A 25,003-nucleotide genomic window follows, 5' to 3' on the forward strand; every position below is an offset into this window, starting at 1 on the left:
GAGACATTGCTACCTGCTGTCTGTAACACTGGTGCCCACACACAGGAAGGATGTCCTCCATACAGGAAAGGTAAAGGGACCACACCCACATGATGTAGGGATGTATAATAGTGGATTGTCGTGTCAGTGGTAATTGGAAGTACTACACAGCATGCTGCATGCAGGTAGCAAGTCGTGGACACTGATTGGTGCAGAGGCCAACACCTGATCATGTGCATCACCTACAAAATCCATGATGCAATCTATTCAAAACAATTCAATCCACTTAGTGAAGAGAGACCGAGATACAGATAGAGATAGAGAGAATTAAAGTAAAAAAAAAAACAAACACAACAAAAAAAACACATCTATCCAGCCATCCACACAGCAAAGTATTCAGAAGAGACATCATTCCCACAACAGGTATGTGAAGTATCTGAAGAAGCTAATAGCAAAAGTGCTTATCTTTTTTGTCTGTTCCTGCTCTTTATTATACTAAGATTTTGATTCTACACGTTGGCATTTTTTTCCTGCTGTGGACTACTGGCTGCATTTTATTCTGTGATATATATGCATGTAATTGAATGGAGTACTTGGTCCATAATAATGGGATAGATGATGTGGAATGATTTATATGTGCCATCAGGTGTTGTTGTAATATCCAGCTGAACAAATGCCATGGACAATAGTGTCTGTCCCTGTGGGAAGTGGGCCATAGCTGTCAACTGTGCAGATCAGCACTGACTGACAAGATGTAAGCCATCATAGTGTGTATTGTGTAATACAAGATACGTACATTAGTGTGGCCAATAGCTAGTGATGGAAGTAATGCCATTACAATGGACATGTGGGTTGCAGAGCCCATCACTTGCAGGACAGTCATGTTAACATGTAATGCAGCATGCAGAAATGCCATAGGTGTGTAATAGGCTTACCTGCAATCTGTCCATATATGTAATGTTAGGCTGTGTTTACATGTGGCATCTGTCTTCTGTGTTGTAGCAAGGCAGAACAGTGCAGCTGTACAGGAAGGAGAGTTAGAGAATGTGGACCTGATGTCTGAATGCACCCCATATATATATATATATATATATATATATATATATATATATATATATATATATGTATATCTATCTATATATATATATATATATATATATATATATATATATATATATGTGCATGTTTACATATATATACAACCACACACACACAAACACACACACACACACACACACACACACACACACACACATATATAAATACATGCCCCTACTTTTGCATGACAGTGCTGCATGCTATGTGTGGGGGAACATCACACATATCAATACACACACACACACACACACACACACACACACATATATATATATATATATATATATATATATATATATATATATATATATACAGCAGTAAGTGTGTGCAAAATGGACTGTTATGTCAGGTGTGAACTCCATGTTGGGAACACATTGCCCTTGTTTGTGACTGTTTGTGACAGTGGGATTGGGAATTTGGGGAAGGATAGCAGGTATATCTGTGGAGGTGGGTTGGAAGATGGAGAAGACTGCCTACAGGGGCAGTATATGACATATGTGGTGGGTAAACACCCTGTATGGGGAGTGTCATCTGCAATGTGGAAGCCCCATGAGCTCCCATATGGAAACAATGGGAACAAGGCCCCCACCCATGGCCAGTCACAACATCAGCTTCACGGCCCTGAAGGTGCCTGGGCTGGAGGCTGAGCAGGAGGTGCATGCAGACCCTGTGAGTGTGTACTGAGGGCCCCAAGGTACTGTAACACATCCCCCAAGTCTCTGTGGAGCTCCTTATGCACCAGACCCTGGACCTGACATCGGGTGACTGGATCATGTCTGTGTGTGCTCCCAAGGGGGGGCCACCATCCCTTGAGATGGTTCCACCTGAAGGTAGGGCAAGACCAGTAAATGAGGAAGCCCCAGAGTGGGTCCCATATGTGATGTGGCCTGGTAACATGGCCAGATGAGGTGGGAGAGGTGGTTCTGCTGGCAACTGTTCCCTAAACATGCTATTGTGTCACTGTTATAGAACATATGTGGGTAGTAATAGTCCACACATTCACGGATCACTTCCAACAGCATGCATAGATATCCCCAATAACACAAAACAACAGATGCGCAGCAATCACATAGCAAACAGATCACATGCATATATGGAACCATAGTGGGCCTAACAATGGCATGCAGGTGACATTGTCTGTAACAGGCCAGCAATAATAGCATCCACACAGGGATCATGGCTACAAACACATAGCACAAAGTGTTGTACAATACGATATGTGTCCCAATGGTAGGTATTCTGTAGACATACCTATTGAGTTGTGTGAGCAGATTGTTGTTGCAGATATGGTAGGGGGGAGACAGAGATGTGTATTAAAAACTATAATGACCTTGCTGTATGAGGTCCTCAGCCCGGTTTCCATCTTTATGTCTTTCAGGCAAGATGTCCCATTTATGCAGCGGAGGGGAATGAGGTTATCATCTCACACCTAGCACAGCACTACCAGGTGTTGTTTGACTGAAAAGTCCATGAGCGTAGCGGACCATCCTGTGGAATGATCTTGTCCACAGGGTAAATTATGTCAGCCTGCATAACTGCAGTTATGAGCAGGTCTGGCATTGTTGCACAAACCTACTTTGCAATGCACGTCGGTGTGCTGCAGTCAGGGGGGATCAGCTCGCAAAAGGGAGGTCATGCCATCCAGCCCCCCGACACATGTTGAGGAGCTCCTTGCTAGCCTCGGGGCACCTGCCCACCTGCACACACAACACCTGGTGGAGAGCATAGTGGAGGTGGGTGCTACCCATGCAATGGCAGAGGAGCATGCAGATTAGACCACAGGGCATATCAGTAGACCACTGTTGCACATCCATTCGCATCTGTACAGTTAGATCATGCATATGTGAGATGACATATATATATATAGTCTGTTGCTGTGCAGTAGTAATAAACAGATGTGCATAATCTGTAGTATTGTGGGCTTGTACTGTTGATGTACTGTAATTCTGCACCCACCCTGTACCAATGCCACAGGTGTGGCTACTGACATCACATCTCTCACACACTTATGTAGGTCCCTCTGGTATACCTCGAAGGCAGCAGCCTGTAGCTGGCGAGCATGTTGTTTGTTCAGGTTTGCCAATACACCAGTCATGTTATGGCTATGGTATATTCCATGCACACATTTAACACACCTACCCATAATGCATGAAGTGCATGTTCACGTATTGTTGCTCTTAACTGCACTGCATCACAGTGGTCATCATGATGGTGTATCTGAAGGGTATGTCAGACTCCTGCAATATAACTAATATCCTGTCATTGCAAAATGTGTACACAGAGATGAACATAATGGTGGGACAAATGGCCTACAGTAGGGACATGTGTGAAACTTCACCTTATACAGTGCTACAACAGTGTATATACCAGTATTACAATGGCAACTGTTACAGATCTACACTATGGCATATCACAATACTATGGTCCACAACCCTTACAACCTGCAATGTGGTCCTAACATGAGCAATGAGTGTGTAATATGGAATCATATGTTAGGATAGCAAATATGGGGAATATATACCTTCACAAACACTGGAAGCATATGTGTGCACACACTCCAGATAAAATATAGTGGAAGCAATTGAGGTACTGACCGCATGCATCTGTCATGGAAATGCACCTTCCAGCAAGTACACATCCCCAATGTCACACCAAGAAATGGTCTGCTGTCCAAGACGTTTTGCCACCAAATGTGCTCACTTACCTGAAACAGAGGCAGCCATGGCTTGCACACATCTTGCATGCCATGGTGTGGGCCCCATACCCAACAAATAGCACCCAGGAGTTGGACATGTAGCAATACCTCACCATTGCATATATCATGGCAAACAGTGCAGACAGTCATGTATGTGGCAAGGATGTATGGGACAGGAATAATGTAGGAAATAAACAGAAAGCCATCCAAGACAGATTATGTCACATGTAGTAAACCAGTCATGCAGGCTGCCTAGTAACATGCCACAACACTGAGGGGATTGCAGGAATGTCTAGCAAGTACTAGCTGTGCAGTACCCATTTCAGCAATTGCCTGGACTCTGCAAACATGTGGCCCATGTGTTAGGTTAATTAGATGTGACAGTTGTACCACAGGAAACATCAGCCAGGCCTCTCTACAGGTAGCATATACATAAAAGAAGAGGTCCCCAAAAGGCATGCATTGCAATGTGTACTGGTGTACCAAGACCACCTTGGAAACCTACAGATAGTATCACATAAGATACATGTTCTGCACAACCAACACCTCACCCCACCTCAGGCCCACCATCACCATCTGTACCGTGCCGGTGCCAGTGTACAACTGTATGCTTGCCATACATTAGCTGGGACTAGGCTGTTACATGTGGTGTTCAAAGTTTGGGACACTGCAACTGACACATGTGTAGGCCATAGTTATCAAGCATCTGCAAAAAGGCTGAAGGTGGGAAGGGGTATGTTATCATGACACAACAGTGCACTGGAGCAGGGATCCAAAGGATGCTACAAATGTCTGTATCTGAACACAGTCAGGGTCAGGAACTGTGGCAGACATAACCCTGACTTCACAGCAATAGTGACAGCAGTGTGTGAACTCCAAGGGATGTATACATGAGTTGACCTTGCAATCATGCAGATTTGGGGGACATGTGTAGGGCAGACTGACCATATACTGGCAAATGCAGAAGGCCCATGCTAGTATACCCCTGCCAGGAATAATGACTGCTGTAGTGCACATAAATGTAGGTGCAACAAACCATCATGATAAGGGCGTGCACACATATGCACCCACGAAGTGTATGCATCTCAATCAGCATCAGCATAACTAACACATTTATTTGACACTGCATTTGATTGTGCAGGATATATGTCACATATCAGGCTCATGTGTAGTAATGTGGTCCCATGGCATATCAAGGAAGTGGGGGTCATATTAATAAGGGTGTGTATACACTCCCCATAGCCACGGTAAGGTTTGACGGTTGTCGGTCTAATTGTATCGTATCGGTCATACATACATGCACTGCTGATGACATCTGTAAATCAGACATCAGGCATTCACAAATGACATCTGCCCACATATCATCCAAGGTATGTGTCGGACAAACACATAGGGGCTGTGAGCAACAGAGCAGACATAACTGACCCAGTAATACACATTCACCAATGTTGTGTACACCTGTGAGGTATGGTGCACAGTACATGGCAAGGTGCTGAACAGGTGCACAGCAATACTGTGTACATGGGTGCAGTGTTTTCCAGGGGAAGGGGCATCACCTACTAACACAGCCCATGCATCACACACATGTATACTGTTGCTAGCATGGATTGACTATAGCTGCACTGGATGCTGTTGAGTACCATATGTTATGCATGTTGACAGATGGCTAATGGAAGTTCTGTGTGCAATATATTTGTGCAACCTCACCTGTAAGTGTGTGTGTGTGGGGGGGTTATTTTGTCTGTAAGTGCAGTCTGGTGGAGTGGAGGGGGGTTGATGCATGTAGGATGTGTGTGTGTGTGTGTGTGTGTGTGTGTGTGTGTGTGTGTGTGTGTGTGTGTGTGTGTGTGTGTGTGTGTGTGCATATGTGTGTGTGTTTGTGTATGTGTCCATATATGCACATGTGTGATTGTGGGGTTGTTCATACGTCTCGACTTCCTTTTGGAATTGTGCAGTACATGGACATGGACTGACACATGAGACACCAGGAATACTTGTCTGAAATGTAATCTCAGGACAGCTAATAGTATAATAAGGTCTGTAGCATGGAACATGCATTGGGAGGTAAACTAGACACCAAATATACTGTTAAAATTGCAATCAGCAGAAAGTTGAAAGAATACCCATGTATGCAGCACTACAGATGCATTGGGTAATTAATAGACAACACCAGTGAGTGTATCCAGCTATTACTGTTGTCCACATAATAAGTTAATAGAGCAACAGATCTTGCATCTACTGAGCAATAGTTATGTATGACACTGCAGTGCATGACATTATTGAGTGACTGTAGTAGCCCCTAACATATGGGGGCCATGCTCACGATGTCTGGGCAAACCTAGGGTGAACACTGGATGACAGCAGTGAGTCCTTGTAAAACCGAATCCAATCAAGTCAAAGAAGTAATGGAGTAACAGGTCATGATTTGTGATCAAGTGTCTAGGCAATTAGAAGAATGAAATGTTAATGATTGGTATTAATGAGTGTAAGTTTCCAAGTGTGATGCAAGATGGGGAACTTAAGAGATAAACTTGGGACAGTCTGTAAACTCAGGGAAAGGTAGGTATTATGGTGGAATGTCAGGGTGTGTGTGTGTGTGTGTGTGTGTGTGTGTGTGTGTGTGTGCGTGTGTATGCGTGTGTGCTTGTGTGCGTGTGTGTGTGCATGTGTGTACTGTTAAGCAATGACGTACAGGTCTTAAAGTGCATTTTTTATTTTCCCCTCACAGGTGGTCAGCTGGGTCAGGGTCCCTCCTACATGCAATCTGATGCTGGTGTCTATACAGACACTGAAAATGATGATAGGTGTGTTGAGGCACAGGCAGGGTTGTCAGAGGTCGAAACTGTGCCATTATTTGACATCCCCCTGTTATCCACCCCATCCACGCACACAGTGCCTATAGATACTCCATCACCAGTGGCCATAGCAGAGGAATATTTGGCAGTTGGTGACAGTGCACAGGACAGTGTGCTATCTATGTTTGCTGTGCTGGACTCAGCAGCCATAGCCGGATGTCAGGCAGGGTACCACATAGGCAGATGCACAGCGGTGCACGTGGGAGGGCTGCTGGTCATCATGCCCCTGTTAGTAATGCCACATCTGGTACCACCAGATGCATGTTTCAGGCTGTCATGGAGGTACAGGCATGTATGGAATGGTACGCCAGACAGGGTCTGAGGCTGCAGGGGGGTACTTTTTCAGCTGTAAGTGGTAACATCCGTGATCTTGCAGGTGCCCTTCATTATTATACAGAGGTCATGGACAGATGATGGGTTGAGATGATGGGCCTCCTTGGCAGTGGATTGCCTGTGCTAGAGCATGTGGTGGGAATGGTGCGGTGACCACTTGGACATAGGCCAGCAACACCAACATCTGGAGGTTGATGTGGACGTGCAATTTTACCAAGTCTCTCATGTAGTGGCAGTCCCAGACCCATCACTGCAGGGTGGGTGCTGTCCACACCACACCACAGCAGGCCACATGCATATTACCTTAGCCAGTCCCAGGAGGGACCTGGTTCCAGCAGACATATGTCATCATCAGGGGAGAGTAGCATATTGAGGCTTGTACCTGGACATGCCCATGGAACTCCTGGCAGGCACAGTTCTTGTGTGCATGGCTGGAAGCAGTGAACTGCACACCCTGCCAGGTATGGTCTGCAGCTGTCCAACAAAGACATGTATAGGGCAGCCACATGGCAGAACTGTGTACATGCATACTCACACACAATACAAACACAGCTAGGGAAATCCCATACCTACACACACCACATCACTACGGCCATATCAGTAAATAAAACCCATCACTCACACACATGGTGTCAAATGTATGGCCCAGCCATGGTCTCTGGCAAACCAACACACCCTCTGCATATGATGATACCTGAGCCTCATCCCTGTGATCCATAACATCAATGCAGAGACAGGCTAATATGGTTCTGATGCACACGATGACTGTACTACAATGTACCAATGTACTGCTGTGTAACATGTTGCTAGCAGTAATGTGTCAAGCTTACATGTCAGGTAGTGTATCTGTCCAGCCATGGTGCATTATAGCTGTTAGTAACACTGAGTGATTGTGGCCTCCATAATGTGATCCATTTGTGTTGTAGGGGTCCATGAGTCAGCAGGAGGATGGTCTGCAGTCATATCTCACAAGGGGTATGGCACTGTGGTGACACCTTGGCTGTGCCATATCCTGGGTACAGGTGAACACATCACAGGTCTGCATAGCAGTTACTGCCTGTGCCACATGCCCAATAGGTCTGCAGGTGTTGTATACAGGTGAGTGCATGGTAGCTGCTGTTAGCAGCCCTTCTGCAGTGGACAATGGTAGTTGTACTGGGTGGTACACACCATATGTTTGTGGATAACACACACAGAGGCTTAGGTGTTGATGCACTACACAGAGAATACTGTATACATGGATGTATGTACCTGTGCAAGGAAGCAATTGTAGCCTATGTATTTCCACCAAGCCAGACTACGCAGAACAACACATTGTGGAATAAGCAGTCCTCTAGTTTAATATTATTGACAATGGTACTGGCAGGGTATATGTCCCCTTCCCCAATGTAGTTCAATCCTCAACATGGTAAACATATGTGCGCTGGTGTGGGTGGCACACCCCTACCCTTTGGAGGGTGAGAGGTGCTGTAGAACCACAGATAGTGTGATAGACAAATACCTAAACTGTTAACATGAACTGTACAGTATTATGCCCAGCTACACTGGGGGATACACTCAACAGTAACCTCAATGATGTTGGCTGTGTCCACAACAGCCACACCCAGCTATATATACCATCCCCAGTATTGCTGCACACCTATACAGTGGGGAAGAAGCCATTTACACAGCTAACAGTAGTTGTGATGGAATGTATGTCCACAGGATGATACTTGTGACATGTTAGCATATGCCATGCAGTTCTTGGACATATAACCCCCTGGGACATGTATATTCCACAACCTGAAGTAGATCCTTCCACATACACACACACTCTTACTTGGCAACATTGGGACTAGTCCCCTACCTAGGTATGTAGTGCTACTGTTGTGTGTGGTTTTAATTGCACACACCACACAGCTTTTAGGATGAGGTGTGTTCCAGGTTACATGTTACTGCAGAATATCCCCAGGCATGTACAGTATGGTAATGGGGGTGTGACATACCATCATATACACATTGACAAACACATAACAGTCAGACACACATCCAAGAGACCTGAGCCTATCAGTGCTAACTACCTTGTCAGTGTGTCCAATGTGTTACAGGTAGGTTGCACACAGCACATGCATAACTGGGCTGGATAGTGTTATCAGTTACCTGTATGGTTGATGGTGACAGTGGTCACCATACAGTGGTACATGGGACATGTACTGGGGGGTACCATGGTGTAATTACAGTATACCCAACACCTACACCCCACTGTGGATACTGTATACACTGGAACCCATGATGACACTCTGACATACCCACCATCACACATTGACCAGGACTGAAATACAATCCCTTGTCCATACAAAGAGTGCTACTACAGGGATATGCATCTAATACACATGCCACAGGCATAGTAGGGTCATGCATTGTCATGCCTCTCCTATGGGCAACAATATCACTATCCCTAATACTGTATGGCAATGCATATTGTAATAGGAGCATGTGGCCGCAGAATGCTGTACCTTACATATATACACACATGCACACATACACACACTTGCCAGAACTAAGTGGGTATCCCATGCCTGTCAACCAATTTGTACAGCAGTGTTGTGCTGGTACTGCAAGGCCCAGGTATCCCTTAGGGAGAGGAGTGTAACAAGGTACATGTAATGTCTGGTACAGCAACAGCTACATCTAACTATGGCAATGGGTGGTGCGGTGAGTGTGAAGGGCCTCAGGGTATTCCCAGCTACAGGTCTACTAACACACAGACACTGATATTCTCAGTAATACACACATACACATTTGTCAGTACTGGGGTGCATTGGTGCAGGTGTTCATAGGTGTGCACCAAGCTATTGTCCATGGAGAGATGGGAAGTGTAGGGGATGTGGGTACAGTGGTATCATGCCACCTGCCATGTGCCAGCAGGCCATCTACCAACAGACACCACTGTGGTGACCCTCAGTGTGAGAGTAACATGCATCAGCCAATCCTCTCGGTGCCTCCTGCAGAGGGCCGGTGAGGTGCTCCAGTTGACATGTATGCAACATGTATTACATAACATGGTTAGTGTCTGTCTTGGAGACCTGTTCCCAAGAATGTTCTGTTGACTGTGGTAGTGCAGCTGAGGTATCCATGGCATGTGGTGCATACAAGGTGGTGAGTCCTATCTCTGCCATTTAGAACACAGCTGGGCAGACATGACAGTGTCAGTCAAGCATAAATTGCCTGTACATATCCAAGATGGATACCTGACATTTGAGCATCTGTACAGGGACTGACAGACATCAGCTTGCCAACTAGCTATGCAGTAGGATGCATGTGTTGACAGATAGACGTCAGACATCGATAGGTATGCCATTACTGCATGATGACAGACCTCACTGACCTGTGCTATACAGACAGTAGTCTACAGTATTTTCCCATGTCATATCATTATCCAGTAGGACATATATCATATGACACAGCTCACACACCAGGAACACGACAGTGAGGACTCAGAGTACATCTATGCATGCAGGGGTGTTTGTTTCCAGTACTACAATTAGCAATCTACTCTGGCTTGGGAAAGCACTGTCAACAGTAGTAACGTAATGATACTCTAAATGCCAGTGTGACTGCATATAACATGGGATACTACTCTTGTATGTAACACATTCACATGGATAAGAGTGTTGTTAAAGCCATATATACTCGTGTCCCAGACAGGAGACTCACACCCCTTGCTACTGTAATGACAGTATATAGACACATGTTATGTACATGGCATTACATACACTTATTACAGATGTCATTACCCTGCTATATTATCAGACTGGGATGTGAGCACTGGTTACAAGGGCTGAGCCATGCTTAGCAGGTGTCAGCATTGCTGCAATATAACAGCTAAGCACATTTGCGCACTGGTAAGCGAAGCCTACACAGTGTAAGTGCCCGTATGTTTAACCATACCTTAGCTTAGCTTTGCGCAAACCCATGCAAACATGCTTAAAGCTGCTCAAAAGTGCCTTAACCACTCTGTATCCAGCAGCCCTTGTTCTGCCCAGCAACAAAATAAATAGCACTTGAACCCAGGACACTGTACACTATAGTCACAACAGTTAACCACTATGCCATGACAGCTGTGAAGACAGCTGTTGTTTTTCCAATATATCTGTCAGTACACATACTGAATAGTATTGAACAATTGCTGTAACTTCTACAATTGGGGAGGGGTGGGGGGTTAGGGTATTTGCCCCTTACAAACAACAAGGGGTTTGTTTGAGTCTCACAAAGGATAATATAATAGGCTGCTTAAAATGCATAAAAGCAGTTTAGCTAGTACTAATCTATGAACCTATGAACCTATGAATTGTGTAGAACTTGTTAGTGATATTACTGTTGCATTGCATATGTTGTTATATCTAAATATACACATATCAGATACATACAGTGTGATACATCTGGAAAGGTATACACAACAGTAATGTTTACACATGACAAGGATATGGATATATACGTATATAGATATATGTATACATGTACATACACATATATATTCATATATATGCATTTCTATACATCTGTATAGTGCATCATATATATGACCCTATATAGATCTCTCTGTATATATAGCGACATAAATATATATATATATATATATATATATATATATATATATATATATATATATATATTTATTTATGTCGCTATATATGTAGATATCTATAACTATATGTGCATATATATCTATATATCTGTATATATGTAGACATATATATAGATGTGTATATGTATATATATATATATATATATATATATATATATATATATATATATATATATATATATATATATATATATATATATATCTATATATATATATCTGGATATGTATATGTGTATATATCTATATAGATATATGGATATATACATATATATATATATATATATATATATATACATATGTTTACCATATGTCCAGAACATGGAATGGAGTCATACCTCAGCACCAATAGTCTCAAATTCATACTGCAAGGGGATGTCATGTATGTATTTGCAGGCATATATGTAGAATGTTGCTACTGTAGCAGGGTTGTCTTTATAGACATGTTGTGTGTGGGAGGTCACATCTGCTATTGACATGTACGCCATCAGTTACTGACAGACATCCTAAGGTTATCATAGTACAGTACCACTGATATCTCAGTAATGATCCTGTGGACTACGTAGAGATATGACCAGTAAATGTGGACAGTCTGGCACACTCTGGTCAGTCCAGAGGTATACACAGATCCCCTTAGTGCAAGACGTGTGGACCAAGCCTGACAATGTGGATGTTAACAGCGATGTACATGGGTATGTCACGTAAATACTGGACTATATACGCATTACAACACTCCTTTCTGTCCTGACACATAATAACTAGTGGTTCAGAAGTCACATGGCCACATGCTACCCGCTAGTTAGTGGCATACATCTGTACAGCATCCCACTGCTTTGTCAGAAATACATGACAGTTATGGTGGCCCAGCAGCAGTACATCTGGCAAAAATCTGGACATAACATCACACTGGGTAATTACACTAAGCTGCTAGGCAAGTAACAAAGCACTGTGCAAACTACAGGCAGACTGCCATAACACTGGCCTACATTTCTTATGGGGGAATACACATGTACCTGCAAATATGTCAGGCTCTACAGGCATGTCACAGCACAGAGTAACAGACACCTGTGTGAAAGTGCATACCCACAATCAATGTGAACACAGCCACAGCCACATATCGTAAGCAAGCTTAATATTACAGTATATGGACTGTCTGATCAACACCATTCTCATATGTGCTACTCACACACTAACCCTACATATACTGGGCCATGACACAGTGTGGTCCAATGCCTGTCTGTGGTATGGGACATGTGTGTGTTTGGCCCTACAAACATGTAAGCCGATAGGGTACCATATACTGGAGCAGCATGTAACATCAGATAGAACAGGACCAAGAACAATGACATCTACCACAGTCTGTACACAGGCCAAGGTACGCATTCGCAGTACACATACTATCGACAATCACCATAAGTACACAGATCTCACTACTGTACACAGCACAAAATGCCCAGGTTATGTCCCCAAATATAACCCCTACTACACATAACATGTCTAGCAGTCTGATATCTGACTGTCTTGTTATCAAGTATGATGTCAATAAATAACGGTGTACAGAACATATGCAGCTCTTAGTGCATGACATATGTAGAAACATTGACAGACTTGTGGCTGGAGGCACAAACACTGGGCCAATATTGGCATATTGCTGTGATAACCTCATACATTTACTGTTGTAACAGGATTTGTTGTGACATATGTCCTATGAGGGATATAAAGTCAGTAACTCTCATGGCTGTCACCATCTACAGACTACAATCCTCAGACTATGCTTCTGCAGTTCTAAAATAGGTGATCTGTGAGTAACACAAGACACATAAGACTCCAAACACTGACCAGTCTGCAGATAACCCTACAGCTGGGAGATTCCTCAAACACATAACACTGTCATGACAGGTATTACATCATGTAGACCAGCCATATCCACACAAACCCTGTTAAACCAACATTACTCCAAATGCAGAAGAGCAGCACTTACATTCTGTAGTCATGTCTGGAACATCCCCCTCCTGTTTGTTGGCCTGTCTCCACAGTGTATGTTGATAGAGGTATATCCCACTACTATCTAGGATGCTGTTTGCCAAACACTGACATGAAGTCCTGCTCACAGTGAATGAAAAGGGCCAACACTCACATGATGTTCCTAGTTATAGGAGTGCATTTCCATGCAATTGGCTATGGAAATGTTACACAGCTGTTTCACATGCAATCAGCTAGTAGGGGACTGCAATTTGTACAGAGGCCATTAGCTGATCATGAGCATCACTTACAAAACACAAGCTGCTGCCTAAGCAAAGCAGGTGTACTTCTCCATATCCACCAGAGAGGGAGTGAGAGAGACAGAGACAACTTAAGACAGGGAGGGGGTGGGAGAGTAAAACCTAAGCATGTTTATGTCACACACTTACCAGTATGGAGTTTCAACCCCCTGCCTGATTATTATTGCTATCACATGTCTATGCATTTATTGTATGCGCCACAGAGCTTACATGTTAATGAGCTGTCCAAAGGTATATTCGATGGTGAGTGACTTCAGCAACAGTGATAAAGGAGGGATAAGGTATGTGTCGTACATGTGCTTGTCCACAAGAACAGGTGTCAAGATTGACACAGCCACACTCTATCAATGACTCACACACATTATCACAGTTGGCAGGGTCAGGATTAGAATTACTAACTAGCTAGTTTGCCACAATACAGTAATACACAGGTATCACATGCACCACAGGGGTTATCAGGATGATATATGGGCATAGGGCATGTTAAGGTGTCTGACATCAGAAGGCATGCTTCGCTAGGCCAATGGGAGGTGTAGTGAGTGTGAATGGCATCAAAATCCTTATACTCCACACACACACACACACACACACACACACACACACACACACACACACACACACACACACAGGTTTGCCAGTACTGACATGCATGGGTGCATTGCTTCACAGGTGTGTAGTGTTTGACTGTGCCAGAAGGCTGTACAAGGCTAGGTAAAGGGTATAACTTGACATCAGGCCACATGACAATGGTCTGCAGTGTGGCTCAGGGGTGTAGTGTCTGGATTGGCTCACACATGTGGGTATTGTATTCACCATCCAGTCATCTGGGTTACTATTGTGGATGGCCAGTGCTGGGCAATGCTTGCCATGTATGTGTTCTATATTCCATAACATGGATGGTGTCTGGGATGTGCACACGTCCCACATGTATGTTCTTTGACATGTGGAAGTGTACCTGGGGTGTCTGGAGCATGTTGTGTAGACGGATTGTTATCATCAAATGTGCCATTCCTGACCTCATGTGGTGAGAACTGGCAATGGACACCAGGTTGACCCTGCGCCTACACTGACAGCATGATACAGGTATTCCCTGGTGTCAGTGGCATCTGTCCATACAGGGCATGTGTATAAGGCATGGTATGTACTTTTTGGGTTACATTTGCTGGCTCTACAGTTGTTGCAGACATCCAGTGGGGAACATAACGAAGGAGCACTGTATGCAATGATTTGCCTATTGTAGAGATGGGACAGGGTGCCATGTTCTCTTTAGCCCACTGCAATCACACCATGGTTACTTTCTGTGGGCAATATACAGGGAACTACCAACATAGTGGCTGTTGCCTGGCCGAGTGTGTTTGTGTATGAGACATGGGTGGAGAGTGTTCTCTGGGTAATACAAGGGTTGCCTGTATTGTTTCCCAAGCCATGATGTCACATGTAAGGGTATTGATTGTCTATCCCAGCCTGTCTGCTGTTTGACATCTGTTATCCTTGTAAGGTGGACATTCTGACATATAATAGGCCCACCATATAATAAATTTGCAAAACCCACTCCACAATGAGTCCTGTTGATACACACTCATAGCCACCTCTCCACAGGATATGTATGAAAAACAGACACACACACACACACACACACACACACACACACACACACACACCAAGTCTCACAGTTGCCATGTGTGGGATTAGAACTCTTACCTAACTAATATATCACACTACAGTATTGCACAGTTACAGCAGGCACCACAGAGCTTACGGGGCTAGTCTTTCCCCAAAGGTGTATTTCAAAGTGAAAGACATTATCAGGATTGCCAAAGTAGGGCAATGGACGTTGTAGTGACTGTGAATGGCCTTAAAATTATTGATCCTTAAACAGACAAACACAAACTTTTACACTTGTCATGTCTGGGATTAACACTCCTACCTAAATACTACATTACACTACAGCATTACACAGTTATAGCACATGCTATGGGGCTTATGGGGCTAGCTGAATAATTTTGTGCTTCCTTCTGTTGGTTACTTCTTTTTATTTGCATTTTCATGCAAGCACATTACAGCATATTAACTCTTAGTATGAACAGCTACCTTTAAATACTGGATTGTACTAAGTACAATAGATACACGGAGGCAAACTGCTTCAGTAAACTGCTTTAGTTAGTACAACATTTATGTTACATTTAACTTTTGGTTCTGCAAACATGCAACACACATGCTGTCAGCTCTCTATAGCAAATTCCCAAAGTCTGTTTATGCATAGTTACATTTATAGCAGAAGATCTGGTATATTTTCAGAGTCTGATGTAAAACAGTTCTTTCTTTGTTGTTCTAATTTATGATTTGTCCTTTCTTTAAGCTTGGTGGTCCAAGGAAACTCAGTTATTTGAAACACAGTGTTCCGGTGCTTATCTGTGTTTCTTGCTTGATGTTTCAGTTTTACTTCATGGATGTCCTTGCAGCTGCCATCTACGTAGTTATTTGTACAGACTTTTGTTTCTCAATAACATACTCCTTTGCATGGATGCCAACATCTATTTAAGCTATTATATGTTTGCCAGCACATATACTACTTTTTATTTTTCAGCATTTTACTCTATTTCTAAATTACCCTTTCATATTATTCTTTCAGCTTGTATTCAAGGTAATAGTCATGCTAGCAACAGTTTGAAAAGACAGTGAATAAAACAGAATAATACTAATCTTTCAGTTCCCCCTTATTGTATTTTTGAGGAACGGACTAAACTTCAGAAAAATAAAAACTGCATTTGTTTTATCAGCATTGCTATATGTTGTTTAAGACATCCATGCTGTAGAATGAGAAACAAAAAGAGAATTACAAGTTCCTGTGTGGAAGGTGATCAAGTCATTCTTCGAGAAAGCCTGGAAAGTCTCTCGTTGATTCTCCCAAAAGTTGGTCAACACTGCTGGCTGATTCAGTGGTGAAAATGTACAGGACCTGTGAAGCTTGCAGAGATGCACTGTTCTGCTACTGGATACTGTGCAGAAAAAGGAGGTAAACGTTTGCACTGCAACTGGACATACTAACTGAATAAAATGAAAAAGTAGCTGTAGTTGTCACAAGGAGAAACCATGCGGTCCGTCAACTGTGACTTGCCATTGAAGAAATCTGTGCTGCCTTCTGTTGGTTCCTTCTTGTTATTTACATTTGCATGCAAGCACATTAAAGTATATTAACTCTTAGTATGAACAGCTACTTTTAAATACTGGATTGTACTAAGTACAATAGATACACGGAGGCAAACTGCTTCAGTAAACTGCTTTAGTTAGTATGACATTTTAGTTACATTTAACTTTTGGTTCTACAAACATGCAACACACATGCTGTCAGCTCTCTATAGCAAATTCCCAAAGTCTGTTTATGCATAGTTACATTTATACCAGAAGATCTGCTATATTTCCAGAGTCTGATGTAAAACAGTTCTTTCTTTGTTCTTCTAATTTATGATTTGTCCTTTCTTTAAGCTTGGTGGTCCAAGGAAACTCAGTTATTTGAAACACAGTGGGCAGGATTCACGAAGGCTTGCACGGAGTGTGAGAGACATGTAACACTCCATGCAAGCTTCGCGATCCAGGAACAGCCCTAAACTCCGTGTAAGAGACCAGCTAAAACGTCTCTTACACGGACTGGGCATGGACATGCTAAATACCTCACTTGCAGCCAAAAGGTATGCAAATGAGGTATATTAGTGATCCATGAAGCAGAAACCAGTCTGTGTAAGAGACGTTTTAGCTGCAGAAATGTACTTAGTTGACAACTGAGTACGTTTCTGCAAATTTTACAATGGAGCCATGTCAGCTCCAAATAAAGGGTGCATATGTGTCAGGCAGCATGCCAATGGCCAAATATGTGGCCATTGGCAAGGTAACCCGATGCAAAAATAATAAAAATATAATGTTTAAAATGGGTTGCGCTGTATAAAACATAAAAATGAAGGTTATAAACCCACAAATGTGGGTTTTATGCAATACATGGAATGACAATGCAGGGACCAGCAGACCAAAAACAACATGGCCACCGTGTAGTGGTTGCTAAGGGGGGAAGCTGAGTGTAAGAAATGTAAATAAGCATTAGTAGGCAATCTCATGTAAATGAGGGTTAGGATACTGAATCTCACAGTCACATAGCAAATGAGCACAGTCTGAGTAGTGTAAGAGATACATAAGGGGGAGGAATAGAGTAGGAGATAGGTGACATCACAGGGGGGAATGGTAGAAAGAAATGGAGTTCATTGGAGGTCAGTCTAACATGACAGATGACAGACACAGATCAGGGAAAGAGGAGTGCCACAAGATAAGTATGGGAAAGTCAAGAAATGGAAGGTGTACACTGTTACTTACACTAAAGTTTCTTGCTGGGCGTGCATGCGCACGTGTGCGCGCCATGAAGTGTGAGTAGGGCAGTGTGTGTGCGTGTAAGGCAGACTGAGCATGTGGGAGCGTGTTGGTAGATGTTCAACAATGTTTGCACTGGTGTGCGCGAGTGTAGGGCAGGCTGAGCATGTAGGAGGCTGTTGGCAGACTTGTAACACTGTTTAGATGGGTGTGCACGTGTTTTAACACGAATAAGTAGATTCTGAACCATGTAAGCACGTGTGCGCATGTGTAAGCCACTGTGAGCGTGTTTTTGCTGGTATGCACGTTGCTCCCCCCTGAGGAAACAGAAAGGAAAAAGGAAGCAACAGAATTAGTAGGAAGCTAGCAGGGAATACTGCTGAAGTTAGCAGGTGAAAACAATTAGAAGCAGGCAATTACACAGGCAGAATAGTAGCCCAGCCCAGCACTTAAAACTCTGCAAACAGCAGTGCAGGATGTTTCTCTCAAGAGACACTGCAAGACAGGAGTAAGCTAATAGAAGTGAAAACTGAGAAAGCTTCACTCAGAGCAGAAATGTTAGGGGCTGCCATAGCTGTCATAATGAGACATAGGCGACTTGCTGAGGGTGGTGACAATGCAGATGGTGCCAGACAACCCACAGTGAGGAGACGGAGAAAAGTGTACAGGCCCAGGGTCACCTACCATGGGTTATATGAGCTGGAGATAGTAGAGTGATGGGGATATCACAGGCATCAGCCTCCAAGGTACTGCACCAGTTCCTGGATGCCATGTCAGCACATGTCGGTGATCATGTATATTTCCCCAATGCCCGTGTGGTATTGGCCAGCAATATGCATCTCTTCCAGCAAATAGCGGAAGTGGGTGCAATAGACTGCACGCACATATGCATCAAAGCACCAGCTGGTGAGCAGGGTAGGGCCTACATTAACCGCAAGGGCTTCCCATCTATCAACTGCCAAGTTGTGTGTGATGCCCAGGGCATAATAATGAATGTGTGTGCTGGCTGCCCTGGGAGTTAACATGATTCCCACATCTGGCATTTGACGCAGCTGTACCAGACATTTGCCAATGGGGACATCCCACACGGACACCTAGTGGGGGATGCAGGTTATGCACTGGAGCCATGGCTGATGACACCCATCAGAAACGCACACACACCTGAACAGGAACGCCATAATGAGGCACATGCACAAACACATAATGTAATAGAGCATGTGTTTGGACTGCTGAAGTCATGGTTCCGGTGTCTGGACACATCTGGTGGAGCCTTGCAGTACACAACAACTACATGTACCCAAATTGTCATGGTATGTGCTATGCTACATAATATGATCTTGCAAAAACAGCTGCAGCAGGACCAGCATAGGGCTGGGCCAAACAGCCCCCCACCATTGCCAAGGCCATCACAGGCAGAGCGTGACTCGGGGGAGGAACAACCTGAGCCTGCCCCAGTAGGCAGAAGGAGGCGTGCCCAGTATGCCCTGGCCTTGGCAAAGAGGCAATGCATAGCACATACACTGGCTCAGTAGGAACCCTGGGAATGATACCCCCTCTGACTCACTCAAATAATAACATGGATGCCTAAAATGACATGACCTGCTCACAAACATGTACAGGGAGTGTAATATGCGCATCCAACAGAGGCAGCCCTGCAGCACCACCTGAGGCATGAATGCCATGTGTTAAGTAATGTAACATCATGTACTATATGCACACCTGAGCACCCTGACTAACATCCACCCTCACCAAGCATGAAGCCACAAAATGACGATGGGATGATCAAGTGCAATAACTGGCTGAAGTAATGCAGTTAGTCAAAGGGGAGCCAATGTGTTTCAGGCTGGGAAGATATGCAGAGCATGACATGATGCACCACCTGCTAGGGGTGGTGTGCACCTATCAGTCCATGCCCCATGGATACTGGCAAAGGCTGTCAGTACCCACAGCATGCCCTGAATAGGTAAGTCTCAAAACACAAACCCACCTTCATAGGTACCACAAGGGATAGGAACCTAGGTGTAATGCTACCCATTGCCAGAAGTCTAAACAGAAAGATGTGTGCAGTGTAAACGCACACAGTATGTAGAATGTAGATATCAGTCCTGTAATAGAGAACTGGGCCAAGGCTCACATCAGCACTCTAACACTACCAGGTCACACCTCATACTGTGCTGCACAGCTGCAAAACATGGAACAAGTTACAAAAGGAGGGTGACTAGCAATAAATGTCAAGGATAACCACACCCCCATGTTGGTACCACAACAAGAAGCAGCATGGATTAGCCATGGTCAAATACCAATGGCTAAAACCGCCTCCCAGTATATAGCCTGCTGCAGACTACTGTCCTAATACCAGGAACTGCACCTGGCCTATGTTGGAATACATGAATATATCAAGCCCCCCAAACCACATTATATTGCTTGACTGAAAATACCCAGACATACACCGGGAGCATTATACTAGCACCAACACAGTTGGAGAAAAGTTCCCAGAATCCATAAACCAAAATGCCCAGGAACAATGTACCACTCCCACAAGAGGAGTAAGCATACTGGATGTGATAATCAGCAACATGTGTACTGGATGGCAAGATGAGAAGTGTATCCCCCACTGGTAAGACCAGACCATAGAGTAATCACACTGGATATACACATCCCGACGCCAGTCCCTGGCCAGAATACCACAGTGAAAAACATGTGTAAAGCATAGGTTGCACCCCTCCAAACCGATGTGGAATCCACGAAAGGCCCTGTGCAAGTGCAGAATATGGGACACACCGCAGAACATGTTATACAGGCATTCCATGAACACAGCCAGGAATGCTTGGAGTATGCAATCACAAATAACAAGACACAATGCCATACACGCAGGCATCTGGCATGCTGGACTCCAGCCATTACCAAACCATGCAAGAGAATGAGGAAGCTACCACATGATAGAGCAAACATAAAAAAGGAAGTAATCACTGATCAGTAGTATGGCAATAACATATGTCCACACATACAATCCACTAAGGCCAGCCACAACAAGTAGAATCTGTGAATCCAGAGGCAATGTGACACCTGTCCCAAGTACACAGACAACCACAACTCCCCCCAATAAATACAAATATATGTGATAGATGCAACCATGTATCCAAACCGGAGGCTGAGCTCCCCCAACTCAGTACTGTCAAAACTAGTCAGGAGGCGAAGGTAACCACATACACCACAAACCCAGTCCCACATAGACCTACCACAACTGTAAACCAAACACATAAACACAGAAAAACATTCCCGGAGGCCCTAATTACAAACACACCACACCAACAGAAGCCTCCAAAGCAGATCACAAGCAACCACAACCTCCAAACATAGCACATGCAACACATAGTACACAAAGCTGGTGTGCCAAACAGTCACAGGCCAGAAGGAGAAACAACATGCCTGATACAGTTGTAATAGGTGTCTGTATAGGCAGACACACTGCTGTCCCACTCACCAGACTGAACAAGGGAAAGGGTACAGTAAGCTGCCTGTAGGCTGCCACAATATGCCACATAACACAAGTACGTAGGTCACCCCAAAGCAAGCAGAAATATGATGCACTCAATGTCCATGCTGCTGTGAATGACCTGAGATGTACCTCCCTGATCTACATGAAAAGAGACATGGATGAGCTCTCTGAGTATGTACCCCAGGCCGGTATGACACTGGCCATATGCAGCATCCAACCCTCACCAAGAATGATGCCACAGTACAAACACAGAATGAGCATGTTTTAACAGGTGGCACAGTTACAGCTGTCAGTCCAAGAGGGTCTAATGTCTGTCTCCTTGAGATGTCAAGCATGACAAGCCATGCTGCTGTTCCAGGGATGGCTTGCACCTGTTACCCCTGTGCATCTGGATACTGGATAAGGCCTTTTCCACCTCCATAGAGCCGTATGTAGGCAAGGCCAAAAAGACTACCCACCACCCTAGAAAACATAAGTGGTAAGAAACATAAGGGTAATGCTGACCAATGCCAGATGTGTGAACTGCAATATGCATGCCCCTGAGGCACTTCCCAGTATGGAGAAAATTGATGTCTGTGCAGTGACAGAAGCCTGCTGCAAGCCTAGTGATAGCACACCAGCACTAACAGGTTATACCACATATCATGCGTTATGGCCCCAACACCTGGACCAAAACATCAAAGGAGGGGGAGTATTCATATGCAGCACAGACACCCATACCGCCAGGTAACTGACAATGCACAAAGTAGCGGAGACCACCCATGTGCACCTAAGTGTAGTCAAAACTGCTGTACAGTCTGTAGCATGTGACAGACCACACTCACACACACAAGAACTCCACCCAGACATCCTGAAGACACTGGACAGTATGAATGTCCCACCAAATACCAGACAAGGTACACACAAATTACCACATAGGTGGCAAACCATTATGTATGCAAGGAGTAATCAGGGACCTAGGGACACAAGTCAACAGTAATCTGTCATGTGACACTCACAATGCCAATGTGGCTAGGAAGATTGTCGATATTGGACACCGTATCATGAAAGGATTCACATCTACATCAACAGAGGTCACTGTGCCGCTGTACTGTTCCCTTATCAGACCCATAATCTAGTACAATGACTCATATGGGATGTACCGTAGGTGACACCTGCAGCGATTCGGAAGACCTCATAGTTACCCCACCAAGAGGATAAAGGGTGTCAAATATATGTCATATGCTGCCTGGCTGTAGACACCCCAGCTGAATGCAGTCACAGACTGCCTACACAGAGGCATTGTATGTCTGTTGTACAAGGCCATGTCCAACACAGGAGTAATGGACATGCTCCACCACAGGAAATCAAAGCCATTGGAGCTGTGAGAGTGACAGATGTCAGCCTCAACACATAATGAAATAGGATGTGCTGGAGGGACAGATACATAACCCAGAGGCTCCCCACACCCAGAAAAAGGATCCCAATTCATGTTAGGCAGTGCCCCTCACTGACACCCCTCAACAGGAATATTGCCAAGTGGATGGATGATTGTACATGTATACTGGGGGTCTTCACTGTGTCACGACCAGACAGAGGCACTGTAAAGAAATTCATAAATGGCCATAATAGTCACATAGCAAGGGGCAGCGAAAGACACACACACTCTGGCTAGGCTTACTAATTCCCTAGGGTGGATAGCCTAGTATGAACCCATGAACCTATGAAGATACAAATTGTACAGGACACTAAGGATAATCACAAGGCTTACTTAACTGATGGTAGGAACCATGTTGGGCATCCACAGATATGCTCCGAATCACACAGATATTACAAACAACATACCAAACACACACACACATATTGCTAACATACAACCTGACAGGTGCAGTGCAACCCCCTCCCCAGAATGCAAAATATGTATCCCAGCAGACTGCTGGTCCCCTGACATTGCAGATGCTGAGGTAACAGCCATCATCTGCAAAACAAAACACACAGCAGCAAAGGTATGTGATGGTGTCCTGGGCTGAGGCCAACATGGACTCCAAGAATAATGGAACGCCAAATCACATTACTGCCCAATGTCAGCCTTACCACAGGATATGTACCCAAAGAGCAGTGTACAACAACAGTGGTCCTTCACAACAAAGGAGTTGCCTGAATGGATACTGCAAACTACCACCCCAGGATCCTGACAAGCTTGGTCTGCACAGCTATGGAAAGGATCAATATGTACCGCAGACATAAAGCTATTGTGGACCTACTGATACTGGACCCTACACAGTGTGGCTGTCATAACTGCAGATCCTGCCCCTAAACATGTTTGACCCATTTGAAGCAGTCATTAAGGTCATTGATGAGGGCAATGTGGTCCACACAGCGTAGCTGGACCGTGCATATGCTTCTAGACAATACCCTACGAGCTCAGTATGGATATGTTCAGCAGCTTAAATATATACCCCTATGTCAGTAGAGGGGTTGCAAACCAGACCAAGGACAGAACTGACATGGTCAGACATGCTGCATCCATGTAAGACTACAAAGCAGATATGAGTGGCATCCCCCAAGGCCTGGTCCTGCGTCCCCCCTGTTCTGTATATATGTCCCATAGGTATAGGCCAACATAGAAGGACTGTGACTGAACATGTATGCAGAGGAGTACAAAGAGCCCCCCATATCTGACCCCCAGCTGACACAAGCAACCCACAAAAGGGCCACCTACAAACAGACAACTGGAGCCATAGCCATGTCAGCAAGCTAATTGCAGAACTGTGTATAGACAACCACCGTGGATATACAGTAAGTGCCCACAAATTACCACACAGGTGTTAAGCCATTACATACCTAACATGTAATGAGAGACCTGGGGACAAAAGGTGATGGATATCCTGCACTGGACAAACATGTGGCTGTAGTGTTCGCAGAAACATACTATATACCCACCCAATCATGAAGGTTGTCAGATGTAGATAAGGGTAGGTCACTGTGGCTCTGCAGTCATCCTTCATCAGCATCACAATTGACTACAATAGCCCCTGTGGGATATACCTCAGCAGACACCTCCATCAACTGTAAAGTCCACAACAGTACCCCACCAGCAATAGCAAAGAGCATGAACAGATGCCAGGTGTTGCCTGAGTAAACAAACTGCAGCCCCACACACTGCCATACTGCCCAGCTACAGGCAAGCTGTGCCTGTTGTATGAAGCCATGTCCATCCTGGAATCAATGAACATGCTGCACCTTGTACAATCTGAATGGCAGTGAGCTATGCACATGAGAGACCTGAACCCTAGCACTGAC

This window comes from Protopterus annectens, chromosome 4.part0, assembly GCF_019279795.1.
Source record: "Protopterus annectens isolate FY-2018-M chromosome 4.part0, PAN1.0, whole genome shotgun sequence".
Classification (NCBI taxonomy): domain Eukaryota; kingdom Metazoa; phylum Chordata; order Ceratodontiformes; family Protopteridae; genus Protopterus; species Protopterus annectens.